Source organism: Suncus etruscus, chromosome 1, assembly GCF_024139225.1.
Source record: "Suncus etruscus isolate mSunEtr1 chromosome 1, mSunEtr1.pri.cur, whole genome shotgun sequence".
In the NCBI taxonomy this organism is placed as follows: domain Eukaryota; kingdom Metazoa; phylum Chordata; class Mammalia; order Eulipotyphla; family Soricidae; genus Suncus; species Suncus etruscus.
The window spans coordinates 55,456,828-55,482,762 of NC_064848.1; the positions used below are offsets into that span (position 1 = coordinate 55,456,828).

The window sequence follows — 25,935 nt, forward strand, 5'->3', positions numbered from 1 at the left end:
CTGCTCATGGATTGGCAGGAATAACATCATTAAAATGGCAATACTCCCCAAAGCATTATACAGATTTAATGCGATCTCTCTAAAGATACCCATGACATTCTTCAAAGAAGTGGATCAAACACTTATAAAGTTCACCTGGAACAATGAACACCCTCGAATAGCTAAAGCACTCCTAGGGAAAAGGAATATGGGAGGCATTATTTTCCCCAACTTTATACTTTACTACAAAGCAATAGTTATCAAAAAAGCTTGGTATTGGAATAAAGACAGGCCTTCAGATCAGTGGAATAAGCTTGAGTTCTCAGAGAATGTTCCCCAGACATACAAGCACCTAATTTTTGACAAAAGAGCAAGAAATCCTAAGTGGAGCAGGGAAAACCTCTTCAAGAAGTGGTGCTGGCAGAACTGGTTAGCCACTTGCAAAAAAGTGATCATAGACCCCCAGTTAACATCATATATGAAGGTAAAATCCAAATGGATTAAAGACATTGATATCAGACCTAACACCATAAAGTACATAGAACAACATGTAGGTAAAACACTCCATGACATTGAGACTAAAGGCATCTTCAAGGAGGAAACTGCACTTTCCAAACAAGTGGAAGCAGAGATCAACAGATGGGAATATATTAAGCTGAGAAGCTTCTGCACCTCAAAAGAAATAGTGCCCAGGGTACAAGAGTCACCCACCGAGTGGGAGAAACTATTCACCCAACACCCATCAGATAAGGGGCTAATATCCAAAATATACAGGGCACTGACAGAACTTTACAAGAAAAAACATCTAATCCCATCAAAAAATGGGGAGAAGAAATGAACAGACACTTTGACAAAGAAGAAATACAAATGGCCAAAAGGCACATGAAAAAATGCTCCTCATCACTAATCATCAGGGAGATGCAAATCAAAACAACGATGAGATACCATCTCACACCACAGAGATTGGCACACATCACAAAGAACGAGAACAATCAGTGCTGGCAGGGATGTGGAAAGGAACTCTTATCCACTGCTGTTGGGAATGCCTGTGTAGTCCAACCTCTCTGGAAGGCGATATGGAGATTTCTCCAAAAACTGGAAATTGAGCTCCCATTCGACCCACCTTTTCCACTCCTAGGATATACCCTAAGAACACAAGAATACAATACACATATCCCTTCCTCACACCTATATTTATTGCAGCACTATTCACAATAGTCAGGCTCTGGAAACAACCAAGATGCCCTTCAACAGATGAATGGCTAAAGAAACTGTGGTACATATACACAATGGCATATTATGCAGCCATCAGGAGAGATGAAATCATGAAATTTTCTTATACATAGATGTACATGGAATCTATCATACTGAGTGGAATAAGTCAGAGGGAGAGAAAGAGAGACGCAGAATAGTCTCACTCATCTATGGGTTTTAAGAAAAATAACAGTCATTTTTGCAACAACCCTGAGACAATGAGAGGAGGGCTGGCATTTCCAGCTCACTTCATGAAGCTCACCACAAAGAGTGGTGAGTGTAGTTATAGAAATTATTACACAGAGAACTACCATAACCATGTGAATGAATGAGGGACCTGGAATGCCTGTCTTAGAGTACTGGTGGGGGTGGGGTGGGATGGAGGGAGATTTGGGACATTGGTGGTGGAAATGTTGCACTGGCAAAGGGGGCTGTTCTTTATATGACTGAAACCTAATCAAATCATATTTGTAATCAGATGTTGAAATAAAGATATTATAAAAATATTTAATTATTTATGCTCTTTGAGTAAATGTTTTGCTTAAAGTTCTTAAGTGTGCTTGGCTTCTTTCAGAAAGAAAAAAAGCATGCATAATTAACAAATACTATTGCCCGGATGCAATACAAATGACTCTATTTTATAGAAATTATAGAAATACATAGTACAGGAGAGATAGTAATAGAAGTTAATTTGCCTTGCATGTACTTGCCTTGTATGTAACCAACCCTGTTTCAATCTCCTGAACCTCATATGGCCACTTAACACCACAAGGTGTGATCCCTGATTATAGAACTAGGAGAAACACCTATAAATGAGTGTGACTCAAAAACAACACAATATACCAACAAACATACTTGTTTATTGGTTTATTACTAGTTTACTGTTTATTAATTGTGATATTAGACTTGATAACTATCATATTTTATCTACAAAGGTCATGTTTATTTAATATATAAATAAAACAAACTAGTTTTTATTAATTTTAAATATTGTAAAAATGGATTAGAGATTACTTTAAACTGTCAGTTAATTAATACAAGTGATTATGTGGTATGGATTCATGGGCATATGTGCAAGAACTGTTTTAACAAGCCACAAAATGATATGCCCTTATGCACCTGTGATGAGCTTTGAAAATTCCAAGAAGTCTATGTGACAACTTTGTTCGAAAGATTTGAGATGCACAATTCTGCAATTTTAGCAAGAATGGAAGATGGCAAAGAAGGGTGTTAAGCACATAACTTTAAACTGAAAAGAAACAGTTTAAAGTCAAATCCTTAAAAAAGAGATGGCGATTTAATATTTTTCTTAAAAGTATGTACATGATAAAAAAATACACAAAAATGGTCTTTCTAAAATTCAAGACACAGAAGTTATGTTGGTGCAAAAAACCTTAAATACAAGTAAAGTGAGATACATCCACAAACACACACACACAAATATTCTAGGATATTGATCTATATCTGACATTCACTAAACTAAGACTTTATTCAACATTTATGTTTATTTATTCTGGGTTCTAGCTTAGACAAAATTAATCTGTTCTTTTCTTCTTTGAATAATCTCAGAAAATTACTATATCAAATTTCTTATAAACAAATCCTTTTCATGAGTTGTATTCATTTATGGTCTCCAAGTGAGCACCCATAACATTGTAAAGAAGAGTACAATGGTGAACTAAATGCCAGGGAAATATTTGTAATCTCCAAGTTAACAAATGACTCTGAAGTGAAGGATTGTTGAATGTTACTAGCTTTATAAGCACCTATGTCCAAATGCAACTTCTTAAATTAGTCTTGCCACTTACTGTTAAAAGTAAAGGTAAGTAAAGCAGCATTATTACTTGCTTCCTAAAATAACCAAGCCATTTTTTAGATTATAAAAATAAGTTATAGAGGGGCTAGAGAGTCAGTAAAGGGATCAAAGTGCTTGTCTTATTTGTACCAGGGCACCTGTACCTGCTCCTGTACCTGAGCACCAGGAATAATCCCTGATTAGAGTCGAGTAAGCTCTGAGTATAGCTAGATGTGACCCCAAACCAAGCTAAAATCAAACCAAACAAATGTGATACTATTGCTTTTCTCTTTTAATTGGCAGTTATTGTTGTCTTCTTTTAATGACAAAGGTTTTACACTGATTGTTGGCCACTTCTTTATTCATTAGCAGATTTATCCATTTACTTAAGCATAAAATTTGTGTCAGTTATTAAATTACTCAAATACAAGATGAAAGACATGTATTTTTTGATTAAAATATTTTGATTTCATTTATTCTGATGTGTTGACATGTATTTTTAACCAGGGAAAATAGAAACAGACTAAATCATAGTAATTAGATGTATTTTTTGATCAAACTGCTATATGATCAGACACAAATAATTTTGATGTTTATCAGTGAATACAGAAATAAATTTAGCCTACAGTATAAAATAAGTCATTGATTAGAATATTATCAGCCTTAAGAAAAAAATGAAGTCATGCAGTTTGCTTATACATGGATGGACATGGAAATAAATATGCTGAGTGAAATGAATCAGAGAGAGAAGGATAGATATAGAATAATCTCACTCATTTGTGGGATATAAGAAAAAATAAAATGTAATATGGTCATAATATCCAGAAACATTATTGATGAAGGACAAAAGGACCAGTCCATGGTAAAAAGCTTGTCTTAAAGAGTGGAAATTTGGTTATAATAAAGAAAGGTCCACTTTGACAATGATAGTTGGGCTTACCACTCTGGACAAGAACTGGGTGCTCAAAAGAGATAAAGTCGCATACATCTGTTATCCTGTTAATCTATATCATAAAGCAAACCACAGTGTCAAAAGGAAAGAGAGAGAGTGAGAGAGAGAGAGAAGCAGAAATAAATTTCCTGTCCCAGAGGGACAGGTGGATGGGAAGGAAACAGGGATACTCAAGGCAGGAAGGGTGCTCTGGTGAAGAGTTGTGTACATTCTATGACTGAAACTTTATATGGACAATTTTGTAGCTTCCATGCTTAAATTATAGCTGAAATTTTCCTATACATGGATGTATATGGAATCTATTATGCTGAGTGAAATAAGTCAGAGGAGAGAGATAAACACAGAATGGTCTTCTTCATCTACGGGTTTGAACCGAGGTCCATCCTGGATCAGCCAAGGACAAGGCAAATGCCCTACTGCTGCACTATCTCTCCAGCCGCAGGAATCATTTATTTTAATAGAATTCTACTACTCAATTTTAAATAAATTTAATTTTTTGAAAGCAACATATATCACCACCTCCACACATATGCACCATTTATAGGAACAAGGAAAAAGCTTGAAAAATATGAGAAAAATTATATTAAAATATAAAATCACATTGGTATTTTATTGATTCCATTTGATATGTTGTTAGTAATTATAAGCTTGATATTCATTTACTATTTTCATTTCATAGGCCCAGCAGGAAGTCCCCTAAAAGAATTATGTAATTGCTTACTCAGGCACAATTTTCTGTTTCCCTCTTTGCTCAAAGATGCTTAATTCTCAAATGATTATTTATAAAAACTTTGCCCAATAAAATAAACCATAAACTTACTTGCATTTTCTTAAAATAAAGCAGCTAATAAGCCATATCCCCAAACTCTTTTTTAGTAATAAACTAAAACAAAAAAGTAACATGATAATATAGAAGTAATTGAACCATTTGTACAACATACCAATTAAATGAAAATGAGTTATAGAACCAGTTTTAAAGCAATATCTAGATATTTTGTGTTCATCTTTCCACTTGATAGCATAGCAGAACAAAGATGATTAGGACTTAAATACAGACTTCTTGACTGCATGGTTTATGATATTTTTATAAAATGATAAATGCTCTGCATGTAATTTGCCCCTCCAATTCAACCAGGTTATTAATTTCTCTTCCTTATTTCTAATTCTTTCCTTTTTCTAACCATCATGTTCTATTTTAATTCAACATCAGTTACATAGTAATAAGTACAGATATACTAGGGATTAGATTAGTTAGGGTTTTTTATGTTGTTTTGACTGACTAGAAATCAAGACACTTTCTATTTGCTACACATTTTGACAAGAAAAACAGGTTGTTCTTTGTGTTATTTATCACCGCATTTTGCATTATGAACATTGGATAATATCAAAAGGAAATAAAAGCTTTTCTCTTTTGGTGATGGAAAATGAAGAGGGCTTGGCTATGGGCTAAAAGATTCATTTCTCTACGATTTTAGCTAAAATTTCAACTCAGAAATTTACTTTTTTATTTTTTTTTTTTAGTTTTTGGGTCACAGCCGGCAGTGCTCAGGGGTTACTCCTGGCTCTATGCTCAGAAATCGCTCCTGGCAGGCAGACTCGGGGGAGCATATTGGGTGGCAGGATTTGAACCACCGTCTTTCTCTATGCAAGGCAAATGCCTTACCTCTATGCTATCTCTCCTGTCCCTACTTTTGTTTTTTAACAACAGTCTAACTTGCATATTATTTCATAGTCTCCAAGTATTCATAGGAAGCATATTTTATATTTTTCTAAGAAAATTAAGGTATAACAAATTCCAAATTCTGAAAAATCAAAATTTGAATAAAAAACTATGGCTCAAGTGCCTGATGCACCCAGTAAGATTGACAATAAAATGAAAGTATCTTCTAGTAGATTTTAAGTCAGATAATCTAGCCAAAGTCTTGGTTATGCTATACATCAAAATTTTAATGGGGCCGGAGAGATAGCACAGCAGTAGAGCATTTGCCTTGCAGGCATAAAGACGGTGGTTCGAATCCTGGTATCCCACATGGTCCCCTGAGCCTGCCAGGGGCAATTTCTGAGCATAGACAGGGAAGCCCCTGAGCGATGCCAGATGTGACCTCAAAACCAAAAAAAAAAAAAAAAGAAAATAAGAGAGAATGTGAAGAATAAGTGGATAAAATGGTGTATCTAGATAAACTTCTTAATAATAATAATAATATATTAAAATATAAGTGATGTGTTTTGGTGTGGAGAGATAGTACAGGGACAATCTGCTGCATATATCACCCCAGCCCAGAACAGTCAGAACTAATTTATACCTGCGAGAAGAGACAGGAGTGCATAGTTTATATGACCAAAACATTTTTTTATAAAGCACAAAAGAGCAGTGACTCAAGCGGTAGGGTAGGACGTTTGCCTTGCACAAGCTAACCTAGGACGGACCTCGGTTCTATCTCCCGAAGTCCCATTTGGCGCCCCGCAGGCAATTTCTGAGCGCTTAGTTAGGAATAAACCCTGGATGTCACCAGGTATGTCCCAAATAACTCAAAAAAAAAAAAGGCACAAAAGAAAAACAACAACAACAACAACAACAACAAAAATGTATATGCTTTACAAATAGACATACCTATAATTTCTACCATCAGATTCAGCTCTATGAATTTGGCAGACATTTTTTAGTTTTGGAACAAGCATTCATTGGTACAAAAGCCAATAAAGCATTTGGTTAGTATATCTATCTATCTATCTATCTATCTATCTATCTATCTATCTATCTATCTATCTATCTATCTATCTATCTATCTACACATATATATATATACACACATATATATATACTTAATATGCTATTTATATCTCACCTTATAATGTATACATTTTCCCACTGAACCACAACCTTGGCCAGATTTCAATTTTAATGTGATATTTTATTTTTTAATTATATAGAAGATTGAAATTTATTGAAAGTTCTATCCTAAGTATTTGTAACTGAACAAAGAAAGTCATATTAGTCATTTATTCATTATTGACTACTTTATTACTTTATTTCAGTTGCCATGCCAGATTTTGGAATCAAGTGTAACCAAAGCACACTATCTTAAATTTCACTGAACTTACAATATATGGTTATTTAGTTGGTAAAATATTCAGTTTAAAAATACTTCCAGTTTATGCTTATAATGTAACTTGAGTCTATTTTGATTCTAATAGGAATTTAAAATAAAATGTTGAAAATAAGTTGTCAAGATCTCTTCAGATTGATAAAATATTTATATATTCAGAACAATGTATTGAGAATGATGGACAACAAATAACCCCCAAAAAGTTAAATTAATTCATTCATTTTACTACATTAATTTCATATTCATAAATATAACTATTTTCTAGGTTTTGTTTATCATGTTACAGACTAAGACAAACAAATTTACTGATTTATGACCATTTATAATGGAGAATGGCAGAAAGAAAATAATGAAGATCTCTCAGAATCTGTGAAAATTATGTCAATTACTGTAGAGAAAGGGGAAGGGAGGTGGAAAGATGGGTAATGGAGATCACTTTCATAGTATAATAGTACTAGAACTTTGGTTGTCAGCATAATGATATGATTTTCTATCGATTACTAAATAAAATAAGAAATAAGCTTTTCAACAGGAGATCTTTTCTGGGTGAAAGGGCACCTGCCTTGTATGTGGCCAGCTCTGGTTCAATCTCCAACACTACATATGAACTCCAAGATTTGTCAGGAATGATCCCTGCTCGAGTCTAGAGTAGGAGTAAACCCTATGCAGCAATACATACTCCAATAATATTTCTTTTCTGAAATTCTGAGTCTTCCTCTTAGAGTTATCTCCTGAGACCCTAAAATGTAGAACTTGGTTCTGAGAGTGAACAGGCCATAAGTCAGAAAAAACAAAAAGAATATTCAAAACTTTGAAAAACCCAAAATAAAAAAAATGTTCAAAAAACTGAATGTATTGGCAGAGATACACTACGGGGATCAAGGCAGTTGCCTCACATGTGTCCAATTCCACTTCAGTTCATAGCATCACATATTGTTCACCAAGCACTAACAGAAATTATTCCTATGTCCTGAACATAGCCAGCTATGTCTCCAAAACCAAATCAAATACTCTATTTTCTTTTGAGAGAGGACTTACTCCTTGCTCTGTGCTCAGGTAGCAATAGTGGCAGGGCTGGGGAACGATATGGGTGAAGGGGACCAAAGATGGGTAGGCCACATGAAAGGCAAATGCCTTACCCTCTGCCCTCCAAATATCTCCTTTTAAATTAACATTTTTGTTTTTTTCTGTACCACTCAACCCTGGTAGCTGTTGGAAAGAATTTTAGGTTTCTTAAAAAGCTTTGACCTACTCATTAAACAGTAATTAGGTCTCTTTCAAAAGAAATGTCTTTCATTGGCTATCAGTTATGTACTGTTCTTTAGATAGATATTATTTTTAAGTACAGATAATGGTAAGTATACGTTAAATTTGTTTGTTTGTTTGGTTCCACCCAGTCGTGCTAAGTACTTATTCCTGGCTTTGCACTTAGGAATTACTCCTAGCAGGACTCATGAACTATATGAAATGCTGTGGGAAAGGCAAGAACCCTACCTGCTGCATCTTCTCAACCCAATATTTATAACATTTTTTCTTTGTAAATAGCTTTATTAAAATAATATTTACCTTATTATAAAATTTTATAGTAAAATTGATATAAAGACTCAACTAATTCGCCTAATATTTTTCTTTTTAAATATATTTATATTTAAAAGCAAGAAGAAAAAGAGATAAGGAGCTAGTTCAAAGGACTGAGAAAATCTTTAATAAATTTTGAATAACATTCTCAGGAACAAAAGGCAGCATTTATAATTTTTGAAAAATGTACCATATAATCATGTAGTTGGTTTTAAAATAAAGTATTTTAATAAGAGAACTATATAGAAAAACTTATTAATATACACAGAATATATTAAAATGTTGTACTCTAATTAAGGGACTTTGTAATATTTAAAAATCTTTCATTTCTTTTCACAAAAGTTCCTTTTTCTTCTACCCCAAGTGCATTTATATATCTGCTCAAGACAAAGTATGATTAACACAGTACTAAACAAACTATAATAGCTTTACTCGCATGTAGCAATGTGAAATAAACTCACAAGTGGCTTACTGTAATTGCTTCTTCCATTTGAAACAATCACATATATTACTCTCATTCTCTTGGCTCACAATGTAAGAATCACCTTGTGTGTTTGCACTTAATCAGATCTCTGCTGTGTCAGGAAAAAAGAAAAACCTGACCTTCTTGCTTTTAATGACCGAAAGGAGTTATCTATTACATTAAATGCCATGACAAATCACAAAATATAAAGAATTTAAGACAGAGACAATATATCATCCAGGCTTTTCATACAGACTGATTAATAGTCTAGGTACCAAACAAAATACCAATAGAGAATAGTCCTGACACCTGTTCCAAGGACTGATGAAGAAACTATGCTGACTGAAAGTTTAATCACTGATTTCCTATTACACTGCCAGTTTCCTAACGAGATCTCATAATTAAAATTGAGAGGCTTCATATCTTTGCTAATACATAATTATATCTGGAAACATAACTATTACACTAGGAAATTGAATCATATTAAGAGGATGCTTTTCACTCAGAAAATAGGTTTTTTTGTTTTTAAGAAGGGGAGTCTAGGTTCCTATTTAGACATTTGAAACTTTGTATAATTAATCAAGACTCAAAAGATTTAGTAAAAGGGTTTTGGTATATTGTAAAACAATAACTCCATTAGAAAGACTGTATTAACACTTTGTGAAGGCAGTTTTTGCTCAGCTACAACTTGAAAGCATTCAATATTTTAGAAATTGCTGTAAATATTCATTTTTAGGAAGATTAAAGTTTCAAAATTGAAATCTAACAATTATTGTCATGGTCATTTTTGTTTTGGGGCCACACCCGGTGATGCTCAGGGGTTTCTTCTGACTATGCGCTCAGAAACCGCTCCTGGCTTGGGGGAACATATGGAACACTAGGGGATCAAACCAAGCAGTTCGTCCTAGGTCAACCGCGTGCAAGGCAAACTCCCTATCGCTCTGCCACTGCTCCAGCCCCTGTCATGGTCATTTTAAAAGCAGTAGCAGTCTACTTTGGATTGTTCAGCAGAAAGCTTTTGTACTCTCACAAACACCTTTAATTTTTTTTTCAGATCCCAATTTTATTAAATATAACACTGTGTCTCAATTTCAAGGTTTTAAATAAAATCTGTGTCAAGTAATAAATACTTTACCTAATATAAAGAACTAGGAGAATATAAAAAGTGACAATAAATATTAACAAAAAGTTCAAACCATATTACCGGTTGATTTGATGATACTTCTTAAGAGCATAGGGATGGTTTTTGTTTGATAAGGTCTTGAATAGTCAAGACTTAGGTGTATGGTTACCACAAAGATTGGTGGGCACAGAGAGAGAAATAACTACATTAACTACTATTGTGATAATGGTAATAAGTGTGAGAATCGGAATGCCTATCTCGAAGACATGTGGCAGGGGAGAAGGGAGTGAGGGGCATTGGTGGTGGGAAGGTTGCACTGGTGAAGGGGGTGTACATTTTTTTATGACTGAAACCCAACTACAAACATGTTTGTAATCATGGTGTTTAAATAAATATATTAATAAAAAGAGACACTAAAATAAATAAATAAATAAATAAATAAATAAATAAATAAATAAATAAAAGTGCAGTGAGTGGTCTATGGCCAGACCCTAAGCTATGAATAGTTTATTGGTTGCCATCCCGAACATAGAGGTCCCTGTTTCTGTAGCAGATGAAGTCTATGGAGACATACCTATTTGCACTATAAAATAAAGATCTGTAAAGTTTAAAAAGACATATGTGATTAGTAAGACTTCAAAATTTATGAGAACTGACTTCAATTTTGTTGTTTTATAATTTGTTAGTAGTATGGAACTCTGCACATGAATGTATTTGAATGTCTGGATAATATGATCAAAAAGTTGATCACTCAATCTCTAAACTTTCTACCTTAAAATGTACAACAAAGTTTTAGGAAACAGAGTTTGAATTGTAGAATGTTTAAGAAAATTCAAACATAGCTGCAAATATCCTTTTTCCATCTTTAACTTGTCCCTTATACATTAAAATAACCAGTGCTTTCTATGTTCTAGGAATTGGGTTTATTTTACAGATAAAGAAATTATTATCTGGAAATATCAAATGGTTTTCCAAAATAATTTATCTGAGATAAAATTTTCCTTATGAATATTATATAATCAAATTCTTGAGTCCATTATTCTAGACTTTGTCATGTTAGAGCACATTGCAAATTGAAATGTATGGACATCAGTAGTAAATAATGGCAAAGATTAAAATATAAAAAATGTTAAACTCTGATTTAGAGAATTGATTCAATATTGCTAAAATACAATAAGATACTGCCCTATGTTTCCAAAATATTCATTGAACAGCAGCAAGAAATTTCCAAATTTAATTTATATTTTATTAGATTTCTAATTTTTATTTTAGTAATAGTTTTAAATAAATCTATTAAGCCAGTTTTGAAGACTTAAGCAAGTCTTTGTAGCTAAGTCATATTCATATGATTCATAAAGATGAGTAATAGTTTGGTAATTAAAAATAGGGTTTAAACAGCTTAAAATAGTCTACAACTTACCACTTACTATGTGATTGCGCCGTGTTTCTAAACATTTCTTTGTCTCAAGTTCTTCATCTGTAAATACAGATGAAAACAATAATAAAATAGCTAAAAAACTTGAGTAAATACGGATGAAACTTTAAATGCAACACTTGTTAGGTCATAAGAATCTATTAAATGTTAATAAAAATAAACCCCAACAATTTAAGTATAAGACAGTATACTGAAAACTTTATAGAGACTTTAGAGCTAGAGATACAATAAAGGGAGTAGGGTTCTTGCTTTGCATGTGTTTGACTTAGTTCAATTCTCAGAACTCTATATATGACTCCTAAACCCATCAGAAGTGATTCTGGAATAGGCTCTAATCACAGCTAAGTGGGGTCCAAAACAAGCAAAATATATATGACTTTAAAAACTTTTTATAAGAGTAAAAATTAAAATGATTTAGATAAATGTAGAAAACAAGTCAATTAACAGCAATATAATAATTAAATAAGTATTGTATGCTAGATCTGTGTCAGAATTTGAAGAAATTAGTGGCTAGAGTTGTGGCACAGCTAGGGCATTTGCCTTAAATGCAGCTGACCTAGGACAGACTGCGGTTCGATCCTCGGTGTCCCCTAAGGTCCCCCAAGCCAGGAGCAAGCATAGCCATGAATAACCCCTGAGCGCCAAATCAATAATAATAATAATAATAATAATAATAATAATAATAAAATAAAATAAAATAAAAAAGAATTTGAAGGAATTCAAATGTAAGAGAACATTTATGTTATCTTTTAGTGGAGTTCATTCTTTGTAACCAGGGAAGAGAGAAAATGAAATATAATTTAGAGAACTACAGATATAATTTGAAAAACTGAAAACTAAAAAACATGACAGTTGTAAAGGGAAATTAAAATAGGTAGTTAACAAAGTTGGTGCATTCTGGAATCTGCAAAATTTACCACAGAGAATATAGTATTTGAACCAAGATTAGTTACATTTATAAAAGTTATATATATATATATATATATATATATATATATATATATATACACACACACACACACTGTTCCTACTATATGCCAGGTAATATGCTATGTGTTAATAATAATGATGATCCAACGAAATCAAAGAGAAGATATCTAGTATTTGAGTTAGCAAGTACTTATTGCTAATATATGTACATATAAAAGAAGGTGTAAAATTTGTACTGAAGAGTTAGAGACTTTCTAAATAAGCATCTTATCAGATACTGAAAGATAAGTGAGCATTAGTATGAAGAAAAAATCAATCAGATAATATCATTTTTTTCTATTTATTGTCAAAGCTTCTTTGCTTTTATTGAGCATATGCTATATGCCAAGCCTTACACTAAGGAACTTATTTTACTTATGTATGACAATATAATTTCTTGTCATAATCTTTCCTGAATATGTTCTTTTTCAGAAAAATAAAACCTGGATATTTACTTTTTCATTTTTTTTATGTATTCTAAGTTTTTAAAATGTTACACAACCAAAGTAAAATTTTGAATGCTAAAGATGCTACTTTACTGATTGGAGAAATACATTTACTATGTAATATATTATATCAGTTTAAGTAACATGTATTTGCATAGAGAGATATGATTATCTTGAAATAGAAATTCTAGAGTAAACTTATCTTTTTCATTTCATTTTGGAGAACTAGAAACAATTTTATACATGATAAGGATTTAGCCTTATTTGGTGTCAAACTATAATGTGCTAAAAAAGCCTTACACGAAAATAATTTAAAAGTGGCTATAAATGTTTTATTTCTGATTAAGCATGCTATTTGTCTCTTCATTTATTTGTAAAAATTTATCAGGTGATCAATAGAAGTGAATTGTAAAATAAATTAAAGTAGTGCTGCTACTAATGAAAAATAATAGTGTCGGTAATATAAGGTTACAATAGCATGGAAAATCTATGGAATATTATTTAATACGTTGTATTATATAAGTGTTTGTGAGGTAGAAATTTAATGGAATAAATAGCATTTGATTACTCTGAAAACAGCATTTTAATATTATTTTTAACATTCACTAACTTTGCTTCCTCCCTTTTCTTCTGTTCATATAAAAGTAGGTTGATTATAGAAGTGAAATATCATATTAATTCACACACAGTACAAAACAGCTAGCTGTGTTAGCAGTTACTAACTTTCAAAGGCTCCCAGTCTTCTAATTTAAGTCACACTTCTGTCTGCCATATAGAGTAAGGGGCAACTTTTAAAGCCTTAGTAATGTAGTTCAGTCAATTCCAATTCCAGCCTTTGTTGGCGCTAAGCCTATCAAAACAAGGCAAGATAAAAAAAAAAATAACTTGAAGGGCCAGCCTCTCAGACATCTGTGCAGTGAGTCACATCAAACACCATTAGCAAGTAAGAAACCATACTGTTGTCATACAAGTAGCAACTGAGTTGAAACAGGTATAAGGCCTTTCATCCCACCAGGATTCTCATGTTCTTTCAAGGTTCACTGAGTTAATAGGAAGCTACAACCAGACTAATTTGTTTCACAATTGGAACAATAAATATTAAAAAAAACATGTCTATCCTATCATTAAAAACATCTAAGAGAGTCAAAGGAAAGAATTTCTTCAGTCTTCCCAGGGCACCACAAATTGAGTCATACATGACAAATTAGCATTTGGAAATCAGTTGCAAAACAAGAACATAAAACCATATACATATTTCTATTTACATTATTTAAGTTATGTGCTTATAGCATGCATGTTTTTAATTATTAATTTTCTTTTTAGAGGAACAATAACATTTACAAACAATGTTTTTGTCTGGATATAAGTTTAACACTACATTTAGAAATTGGAGGTTATAAAAATTTTTTAAATTAAAATTTAAAATGTTAAAAACATAACCAAAGTTATATTATATGATATTTCTTTTGCTGTAGGTAAAGTTAATAATTAAATAATTTTAATTTAAAAATCATCTAAATATAATTTTAAAGAAACAAAAAAAATGCAGGATCCTATGTTGCAGCCATGTGATGTTTGATTAGTTTAATTAGTAATTAATTTGATGTTACCAACAAAAATGTTCATATCTGAAATTTTTTCTCCCAACCACCAAATCTGAAATTTTGAGATCATAAAAATCTATATTGAAGAGTATTCATATTATCAAAATTATTATATCAATAAAACCATTACTTAGTGATTTTTTTCTGAAATAAACTCTATTCCAAACACTAAACAGACCATGCAATTAAATTCTCATTTGTGGGATAGAATAAAAATAGTAAATAGTATGATAGCAATATCCAGACAATAGAGACAAAGGTCAACTCAGGAGGCCCAAACCAGGTTAGAAAGCTCACCACAAAGAACGGTGAGTATAGCTAGAGTAGAGAAGGGTAGAAGGGTCTACTGGGATAGTTGGAAATGATCACTCTAGACAAGAATTCAGTCTTGAAAGTGGAGAAACTAATAAGCAAAGCATCCCAACATTAACAGTGTTGTAAACCACAGTGTCAAAAAGGAAAAAGAGAAAGAAAGAGAGGGAGAGGGAGGAGAGAGAAAGAAAGAGAGAGACAGAAAGAGAAAAGCGATTTGCCTGCTCTAGAGTAAGGGTGGTTGGTGGGAGGGAAATGGGAGTCATTGGTGATGGTAACAGGAAGGGTGCACTGGTAGAAGATGATGTACATTGTATGACTGAAACCCAATTGAACAATTTTGTAACTGTGGTGCTTAAATAAAGCAATTAAATGCTTATTAATTTTACTATTAAAAATTAAAATTTTGGGGCCTGAGAGATGGTATGGAGGTAGATGAATGTTTACCTTGCACGTAGAAGGACCATGGTTCAAATCCCAGCATCCCATATGGTCCGCAGAGCCTAGCAGGAGCAATTTCTTAGCATAGAGCCAGGAGTAACCCCTGAGCACTACTGGGTGTGGGCCCCCCAAAATAAAACACAAATAAATACATACATATATAAAAATTAAAATAAGAATTTAGGGAAATTTATCATCTTGTCACAGACACATGGGCTCAGGGTATGGCAGAAGGAGCCTTAGAATAATGATCAGTCTTAAATTATTGTTCCTTTAGTAAATATTTAAAATGTATTATGGTGAGTAAACTTTTCTATTATATTTATAAGAATAGTTGGGAAATAGTAAATGTCCAATAAATTAAAAGACCATTTAAAGCAAAAATCAAGATATACAGTGAAATAAAGCTTCTCTTAGGATAATGGTTAAGAGAAAAAGGATGGTTTATATATAAATTCCAAAACTAATAAATATGACTACTCCATCCCTTAACAAGTGGTCCTTTTACTCTTTCCTTATCAAAGTCATCAATGATAGTCTACTGACTTCTATGTTTCGGATTGTTCTTTTTATCTCATTTCTCTTCTTTAGAAGCTTAAGTTAGACACATTCTCTCCTTTTAAGAACGTTCATAATTAAATTTGACTTATCTATGAAACCATGATCATTTCATATCAAGATTTAAAACTTAATTGCAAAGCTGTTTTACCGTGAAATGTCAAGTATTTACAGTTTCACAGATCAGATTGTGGCAAGCTAGAGATAGTACAAACATGAATATTATTCTAATTTATTATGCTAAGCAAAATGTAATTTATTGCATAAATCCATTTCTATGGTCTTTGAGAAAGTTCAATGGAGAAAAATAAGAAAAGAGATTCTAGAGGAAAGGAAGGGATTGACTCAAGGGAGTCTAACATGACTTTTTGAAATTATAAACATGTTTATATAATTAAGTAGCTACGATCGCACTATTGCACAAACTTTTGAAAATTGTATACTGAACTCTAAAAATAAGCAATTTTATTATGTATAAAATATAGAGCCACAAAATTAATTGTAAAAAGAAAAAATGTACTAGTGTATCACTGTGCCACCTTGAATCTCAAGATACTGAAATTTTAGAATTTGAAGGTGGTTTTATTAATATGGTGATAATATACCCTACATTTTCTGAAAATTTACTGACTGTCACTACAGCATTCTCCTGAATGTTTCCACATTTTAAATACTTTTTCTGTTTTACTCTGTGGAACTTTTAATATATCAGATTTTAGTGCAAAAAACATGTTTTACACTCAGGAAATATACCTTCATAAGTCAGTTTTTCCAGTTTTAATTATACACATTAATGGTTGTCATTCTCAAAGGTCACACATTCTATTTCCACTGATCTAAAGAAGAAACTACTGAAAGTAATTTGCTTTAGATTACATATCTCAATATGAGACTGTGACGTTGAACTTGATTCTAGATCATATACAGTATTATATAACTAAATAAAAAGATTTAAAAGATTTTTAAGAAGCACAATTGTCTCTTTCAATTTAATCCTTAAATATTAATGAGATCTAGCACTGCAACCACACATATTGGAACTGGAGTTCCAAACTAGAACTGGAGTTTCAGTCAGTAAACAGAACTGGAATCATTGGCTACATTTATCATTCAAGAATTTTGTATTGGTGTTGGACCTGGGAGGAATAAAGTTATTACAGAATAAGAGTAATGAATTGGGGCCTGAGCGGTGGCGCAAGCAGTAAGGCCTCTTGCCTTGCCTGCACTAGCCTAGGAAGGACCACAGTTAGATCTCCTGGCATCTCATATGGTCCCCAATCCAGGAGAGATTTCTGAGTGCATAGCAAAGAGTAAACTCTGAGTGTCACCGGTTGTGGCTCCCCAAAATTTAAAAAAAAAAAAAGGGTAATGAATTGACCAAAGGAACCAAACATTTTTGTTTTTGTCGACTATTTTTATTGTTAAACTGTAGAAATAGTTTGGGGAAGGCAGCTTTGGCTCAGGGCACATTAATGGGAAAACCAAAAAGATTGCTTTATTGCATGGCTTAATGAGGACAGCCAGATTACTCTTTCTGTGAAAAGCAGCTTTACTCACTTCAAAAGATCTCTTCTTAAGGATGCAATTCAACAGAGGACACTCTATCTAAACTGAGAATAGGGTTTGTTTACCTGCCAACTCCTTCTCACATCTGTTCCCCTTCTGTTTCTTTCTTGTTAAAAAGCCCTGTTTCATCATTCATAGCAGGATATTGAAACTCAGGGAGCACTTTTAGCTATCTTCAAGTAATAAACAGATTCGCATAGTGCAGAATAATAGTATGATCTGATTGACGGCATTAATAATGAGATATACTTTGTTTTGAAGCTGCCAATCTATGGCAAAAAAGATAACTCATTCAATCATATTGGTGTTTTTTTATAATGAATGAGTGTAGATTACTTTAACTTTTGTTACTTTAAAACAATTTTAACACAACTTAAAACTATTTGCATTTCTAGTCATTCATAGCTTTCTCCAACTAAAATTAAAGTACATGAATACTGCAATTTTTCTCAAAGTATAGAAATATTCAATGTATTTATTTATATGTAACATGGGAAACTAGTCAAACGAATTGCTTACTGATATTTAAGAAGCAAGTTGTTTGAAATATGCTTAATAAGAAAAACATTTGGCAATAAAGTTGTCACAGTAATTTATAAATATATTTTGAGTTCAAAGGTATAATATGTATACATTAAGAAAACTACTTCTAATAGGTGAGTAAGATGACATTCAGAATTCAATTTGATATCTACTAAAAGTTTGGAAGCCTAAATTCTAGCTAAGATCTATCCTTAATCACAGTAGTTACATTGGCACTACTCTATATAAAAATTTACATGTTATATTAGTTTAAGTTCTGCTTGCAAGAAAGAAAAACTTTCTAGCTAAAAAGAATTTTTTGGAACTACATTAAGAATTATTGTCTCAATGAGAAGAATAAAGAAGCATATTTTTAAAGATATCAGCAATTTGATTAGGACTAAGGAGCAGAAATTACAGGAGGTATCTATTCAATAAGAACACATACCATTTTCAATTAAATAATATTCAAATATTATATTAGAAATACATACTCAATTTATCACAGCATAAATTTGTTGAGAGAAGATTTGCCCATCAAAGTATATCCATCAAAGAAATATAATTTCCCAAAGAAATTCCAGTTTCTAAGATTGATTAAAATTAGAATTTTAGGTGGGAGAGCCTGACAAAAATCTCAACAAATAAATTTAATAACTTACATATTAATCAATGACATTTTAACAAATTCAATTCAATAAGGTATCCCAATTGCTTCATTTTTTCCTTTTCAGGTGTATTTCCTTATTCTGACACCAAATTTCAGACACAGCGGAATTTTTCTTCTTTAGTCAAACTAAGCTCAACCCTATACACTTGTACCCAAACAACTCCATTTGCCTTGAATGTTTTTCTTTTTTTATTTTATTTTTTATTTAAACACCTTGATTACATACATGATTGTGTTTGGGTTTCAGTCATGTAAAGAACACCCCCCATCACCAGTGCAACATTCCCATCACCAATGTCCCAAGTTTCCCTCCTCCCCACCCGACCCCTGCCTGTACTCTAAACAGGCTCTCCATTTCCCTCATACATTCTCATTATTAGGACAGTTCAAAATGTAGTTATTTCTCTAACTAAACTCATCACTATTTGTGGTGAGCTTCCTGAGGTGAGCTGGAACTTCCAGCTCTTTTCTCTTTTGTGTCTGAAAATTATTATTGCAAGAATGTCTTTCATTTTTCTTAAAACCCATAGATGAGTGAGACCATTCTGTGTTTCTCTCTCTCTCTCTCTCTGACTTATTTCACTCAGCATAATAGATTCCGTGTACAACCATGTATAGGAAAATTTCATAACTTCATCTCTCCTGACAGCTGCATAATATTCCATTGTGTATATGTACCACAGTTTCTTTAGCCATTCGTCTGTTGAAGAGCATCTGGGTTGTTTCCATGGTCTTGCTATGGTAAATAGTGCTGCAATGAATATAGGTGTAATGAAGGGGTTTTTGTATTGTATTTTTATGTTCCTAGGGTATATTCCTAGGAGTGGTATAGCTGGATCGTATGGGAGCTCGATTTCCAGTTTTTGGAGGAATCTCCATATTGCTTTCCTCTATACACCAATAGTAATAAGGAAGAAATGGACATTAAGAAAACAACCCCATTCACAATAGTGCCACACAAACTCAAATATCTTGGAATCAACTTGACTAAAAATGTGAAGGACCTATACAAAGAAAACTATAAAACTCTGCTCCAAGAAATAAGAGAGGACACGTGGAAATAGAAACGCATACCCTGCTCATGGATTGGCAGGATTAACATCATCAAAATGGCAATACTCCCCAAGGCATTACACAGATTTAATGCTATCCCTCTAAAGATACCCATGACATTCTTCAAAGAAGTGGATCAGGCACTTTTAAAATTCGTTTGGAACAATAAACACCCTAGAATAGCTAAAGCAATCATTGGGACAAAGAATATGGGAGGAATAACTTTCCCCAACTTTAAACTTTACTACAAAGCAATAGTTATCAAAACAGCATGGTATTGGAATAAGGACAGGTCCTCAGATCAGTGGAATAGGCTTGAATATTCAGAAAATGTTCCCCAGACGTACAATCACCTAATTTTCGATAAAGGAGCAGGAAATACTAAATGGAGCAAGGAAAGCGTCTTCAACAAGTGGTGTTGGCACAACTGGATAGCCACTTGCAAAAAATTGAATTTAGACCCCCAGCTAACATCATGTACGAAGGTAAAATCCAAATGGATTAAAGACCTTGATATCAGACCCAAAATCATAAGATACATTGAACAACATATAGGCAAAACACTCCAGGACATTGAGACTACAAGGCATCTTCAAGGAGGAAACTACACTCTCCAAGCAATTGAATGTTTTTCTTCTTCACTTTTAAAATAACTTTTTTATTGAACCCATTGTGAATTAAAAGTTCTTCATAGTTAGATTTTAAGCATAGTGACAGTGAATTAGGGCCGTTCTCACCACCAGTGCTGACTTCCCTCCACCAAATTTCCAAGGGTGCATCCTATACCTCTGCCTTTAACTCACTCACCTGCCAGGTCCATTTTAAATTCAGATTGTTATAATATGGGTCTCTTGATTCTATTGTCATTAACTTTGGCTTCGGTATTTATTCTAACATTTTTTTAAAAAAAGGTAAGTCCATTGTGATCTTTGGAAGTCACCTCATGTTTATTACTCAAAATGATCTTTTTTTATCCAACCTAAAGTTAGCTAATTATTTTCCATAATATCATACCATATCTATTTACTACATACATAAAATATATACAAACGCATATATAAATAAAGCGTAGGTGTATATATTTGTTTTTAGCATCCTCACTGTGCATATTGGGCTGTCTTTGAAGATAGAGAGAACTCATATTGATTGAACAAATAAATCCCCAAATATTGAAGTTATAAAAAAAAGTTAAGAAATTTACATATCAAACGTCTGTGTATGGTATAATTCAAACTCAGAACTGTTTATTTGAATTCAAGGCCAGACTCCTAATGATGGTATATATTGGTTTTTCAACTATTAACTATGAGATTTGAGGTAAGTTCAATGACAGAAAAATGATTTTTCAATATTCTAACAGCAAGATATTTTTCCCCTTTTCTTCAAATGAAAGAACTTCAATATGCTGTTATTTCCTATGTTTAAAGATATAAGATTTACTTGTTAAAAAAATCAATCAGTAAGTTACAAGATTTTTTGAAAAACATTTTCAAAACTTATTTTGTTTCACATGTTAAATAAAATTCAAAATTATGTAAATAGTGATCTTTTTAAACAGATATCCTTGAATTCTCAAGAATCTCATTAATTGAAGATAAAAAGTTTTATGTCAATTGTGCCAAAGGGAGCTAGCCTGAAGCATGTGCTCGTTTATTTTTAGACTTCAATACATAAAAGTTGGATATTTAAAAGAACTAAAAAATGACTTTTATTAAATCCTATAAAATAAAACTTTCACATGCTAAGTATGTAAAGAAAAATTGCTTATTCACAAAATATTCACAATTGATGTAAAAACTAATGCTATACAGAATTATTTATCACTTGTATACTCAGTAGTTAGATTTCATGTTTTTGATATAACTATATTCACACTGTTAAATAAAGAAGAAGAACATCAACAAGATACAAAATAGTCTTAAATAAGCTGTAAATTCTCAAAAGCAGCATCAAAGCAAGTGTTCCTTTCAGAGTTCTGTGGCAATGGAAAATGGACACAAGGCATTAGCTACTTATAATTAATCAGCATTATCTGCTTTAGAAAACAGAATGCTAATAGCATCATACATCAGAATGAAAGGGCAAGAAAGAATAATAACACATGCAATTTGTAATGATAGTGGTGAAAATTATTCATGGCCGCATAAAAATAATATAAAAGCTACCTTGAAATACTAATAGGTGAGAAAAGCATACAGGTTAAAACAAAAAGCTGACTATGTTTTTTCTTAATATCTTACTCTATTGAAAATACTATAGAAAGTCTTAAGATTTTATATAATGAAAAACATTGGGGCCAGAGCAATAGCACAGCAGTAAGATGTTTGCCTTGCACGCTGCAGATAGATCTAAGACTGATCTTGGTTCGATTACCCCATAGTCCCACGTAGTCCCCTGAGTCAGGAGCGATTTCTGAATGCATAGGCAGGAGTAAGTAACCCCCGAGCATCACCTGGTGTGGTCCAAAAAGCAAAACAAAACAAACAAACAAAAAACCAAATTGATGGAATATGCTGGGGAAAGTATTTTTTAAAAGGAATGTGTTAGATGTGTGAACACAATAACTTGAGTTTGAATGGGATTAACCACACAATTTAGAAATCTTGCATTTTAGTAAAAATCAAGCCCTATTTTCAAGTTCTATGTTATCAATTATTTATTTTAACAATTAGTAATGACCTTACTTAATGTTTATCAGCTCATTTCCTAAATTTTTTTTTTGGGTCACACCCTGTGACGCTCAGGGGTTACTCCTGGCTATGCGCTCAGAAATTGCTCCTGGCTTCTTGGGGGACCATATGGGACGCCGGGGGATCGAACCGCGGTCCGTCCTAGGCTAGCGCAGACAAGGCAGGCACTTTACCTCCAGCGCCACCACCCGGCCCCCATTTCCTAAATTTTTATATTAAACTATATGTTCCATGAAATTAGAATCCACATTTGAGTTGTTGCTTTTTCATTGTTCCAAATCTATCAGTGTACTAACAATATTGATAAAGTTTTTTTTTTTTTTTTTTTTGGTTTTTGGTTTTTGGTTTTTGGGCCACACCCAGCGTTGCTCAGGGGTTACTCCTGGCTGTCTGCTCAGAAATAGCTCCTGGCAGGCACGGGGGACCATATGGGACACCGGGATTCAAACCAACCACCTTTGGTCCTGGATCAGCTGCTTGCAAGGCAAACACCACTGTGCTATCTCTCCGGGCCCTGATAAAGTGTTTTAAGAGATTAAATAAAATATATCCATAGTGTTTTCCTAATCCTAAATTCTTCCTCTGTGCATTTCACATGTTCGAAATCTTCAGTAGTGATTGGAAATCACATTCACAAGATAATTGGTTCAGAAGAATTTCATAGTAGTGACATGTAGAAAGCATGATTCAGTCTGATACAAATGTGATCTTTGAGAATGGCCCCAGAGAAGTAAGAACGTTATTCAATACTTTGTTGCCTGTGTAGTTTAAGACAGGAAGAAAGTTCAGAAATTCTAAATATTCTGCTAGACCTGAGAAAGGACTGCTTTTACAAACTCATTCTGTGAGTTAAGATGAAAAATCTTTCATTTATCTTTTCTTCCAAGTATAGTCCAACCTCATTATCTCTCATGGAAAGGTCTTGAATACAGAGGATTATTTTCTTCCGTGACTGACTAGTTCATAATCCATTTTACAGTCAAATTGAAAAGATTTTTTCATAAATTTATGCTTGCTTTTAACTAAATATTAGAAATAAATACTTTTACTTTTGTCATTTATATAGGAAAGCTTTGTTAATATTAGATAATGGTCTAATACTGTCATAAAATGATCATCATCTGATAAAATTTTTACCATCTGATAAAATACACTGAAAACATTTTATAACACCATGAAGATCTGCCTGTTAGTATCCCAGAAATTTCTGTGAAATTTTTGTCTGAATAAGTTCACCAAAATTTCTTGGAAGAAGACAACAATAATTCTTAAGCCAGAAGAATTAATGTTTAAGATTCTGAAGAAAAAAAAAAAAAACTGCATAGGAAAACCAGAGAAAATCACTGAGAAAAAATGTACATAGTTAGAAGTCTAGGTAAGCCTGAGAGTTAGGAGAAAAGTCTGAAGGAAGAAAACAAATTAAAACAATGCCTGTCTTTTGGTTGGTCAGAGCCTTTATCAGTAAAGTATCAAGTACAAGAGTTCATCCTATCAATCATTGTGAAAACACACAAAGTTTTCTGATAACAAGATCAGAGATAGCTGTAAAGCAAGGATAAAACCAAATAAACAGTAAAGAAAATTACAAGCTTCTTTCACAAACTAAAGCAATCTTTCAAAATCTCTCTGAAATATGTGATTATTATTTATTATAAATGAGAATGACTATTACATTGTAAACCATGAAAAATCCATTTTAGTGAGATTAAAGAATAAACAAAATTCCATCTTTAGAAATTGAAAAAAGGAAGGAAGTAGGGAAGGAAGGAAAGTAGGAAAGAAGAAAGATAACAATGTGTTGGCAATAATTTAGAATATTTATAATTGGTATTTATTTATTTATTTTAGTTTTGAGGGGGTCACATCTGGTAGTGTTCAGGGGTTACTCCTGGATCAGGGGACCATATGGGATGCTGGAGATCGAACCCACATCTGTTGGCTGCATGCAAGGCAAACTCCCTACTGCTGTGTTATCACTCCAGGCCCCTAATTTAGAATATTATTTAATTTCAATTTTGGAAATAGCACCTAAAAATAATTAAGAACCATCAGGCACAAAGCACATTAGGAAAACCATATTAGGGCACATCACTTTAGTTATTTTCATTAAAGAAGTAACATAATGTACATAAAATAGCATATATATCGAGTTAAAATAAGCTGTAACTTTCTGTATAATAACTTTTGTAGCAATCTAAAAATATCTTCTTTTATCGATCATGTGATTAAGTGGTAGGCAGATCAATCACAGATCCAAAACATGAATCATTTACTAAGAAAACTGAAACAATTCCTCCTGAGCTTTATACTGGTCTCATTTGCCTAAATAAAAATATATATTTTTAATCTAGGTATCTTGATGTACATTATTTTTTAAACTTTATTTAAACACTGGCTTACAAAGTTGTTCATACTAGAGTTGATTCAATTATTCAATGTTTAAGCACCAATTACATCACAGTGTAACATTTTATTCACCAGTGTCCCTAGTTTTTCACTCACCCCACAAATCTGACCCATTAGCAGGCACAAAATGATTTATCTTATATTGTTGATTACAATTGTAATGTAATATAATGTAACAGAGAATGGGTCTGGAACAAGGTTTCTAGGCAAAATAATCCAAGCCAAACATCAGAGTTTTAAAAAGCTTGGGTCAGGGACTTTCTAGCTTGCCAAATCTCCGCTAGCTCAATTTATATCCATATCAGACTGGATTAAACCATTATGAAATCCTTCCCCAACTCTTTAATTTCTCACTAATGTCTATATATATTTTCCCATTTTATTTTTATTTCAACAATTTGCTTTGTCACTTAATGGATTCCCAAAGTTTAAACACACTCCCCAGTTGCAAAAGAAGCACAGATTTATTTCTTTGAGGTTATTATAGCTCAAAAGTGGCGAGGAACGCTTGTTCTTCCTTGAACTAATACTTATCTTTGACATATGGAATATTTATTGCCCAATATCTACAAAAACTCTTGAACTCTCTTCTGTTTCTTACTAAATGCTCTCTTTTTGTTAGACTCTAACTTGAGATGATGAGGCAAGTCAGGAATATATACCATTCCACTTCTCAGCCAACTTATTATTTCTGACACCAACACAAAACTCAAGTTTTGTATTTTATACTGTTCCTAATTTTCATAGTAACTAACTCCTAGTACAATAACTATGTTCAGAAAAGTTGAATTGGAACTTGGGTTTAAGGCAGAGCACCCTAGCTGAGGCACAAAGACTATTTTCCACTTATTACTTATTACTCTATCCTGATCCTTCCCATTCTTTACTTTTTTCCTGCTCTTAATGGTGCCTATACTACTTCATTGTCTGGCTATCTTTAGCTTCTCTTTTAAGACATCAGAAGAAATATCAAGAATTATATATTGCTGCTTTTTATTTCTATAATAACACA

General features: G+C 32.7%; 1 protein-coding gene across 1 annotated transcript in view; it reads right to left on the reverse strand.

The window, feature by feature from the left end:
• The window catches only part of LINGO2 (leucine rich repeat and Ig domain containing 2), a 1,160,605-nt gene that overhangs the window by 316,523 nt on the left and 818,147 nt on the right, over window positions 1-25,935 (reverse strand). The gene's annotated exons all lie outside the window — the stretch shown is intronic.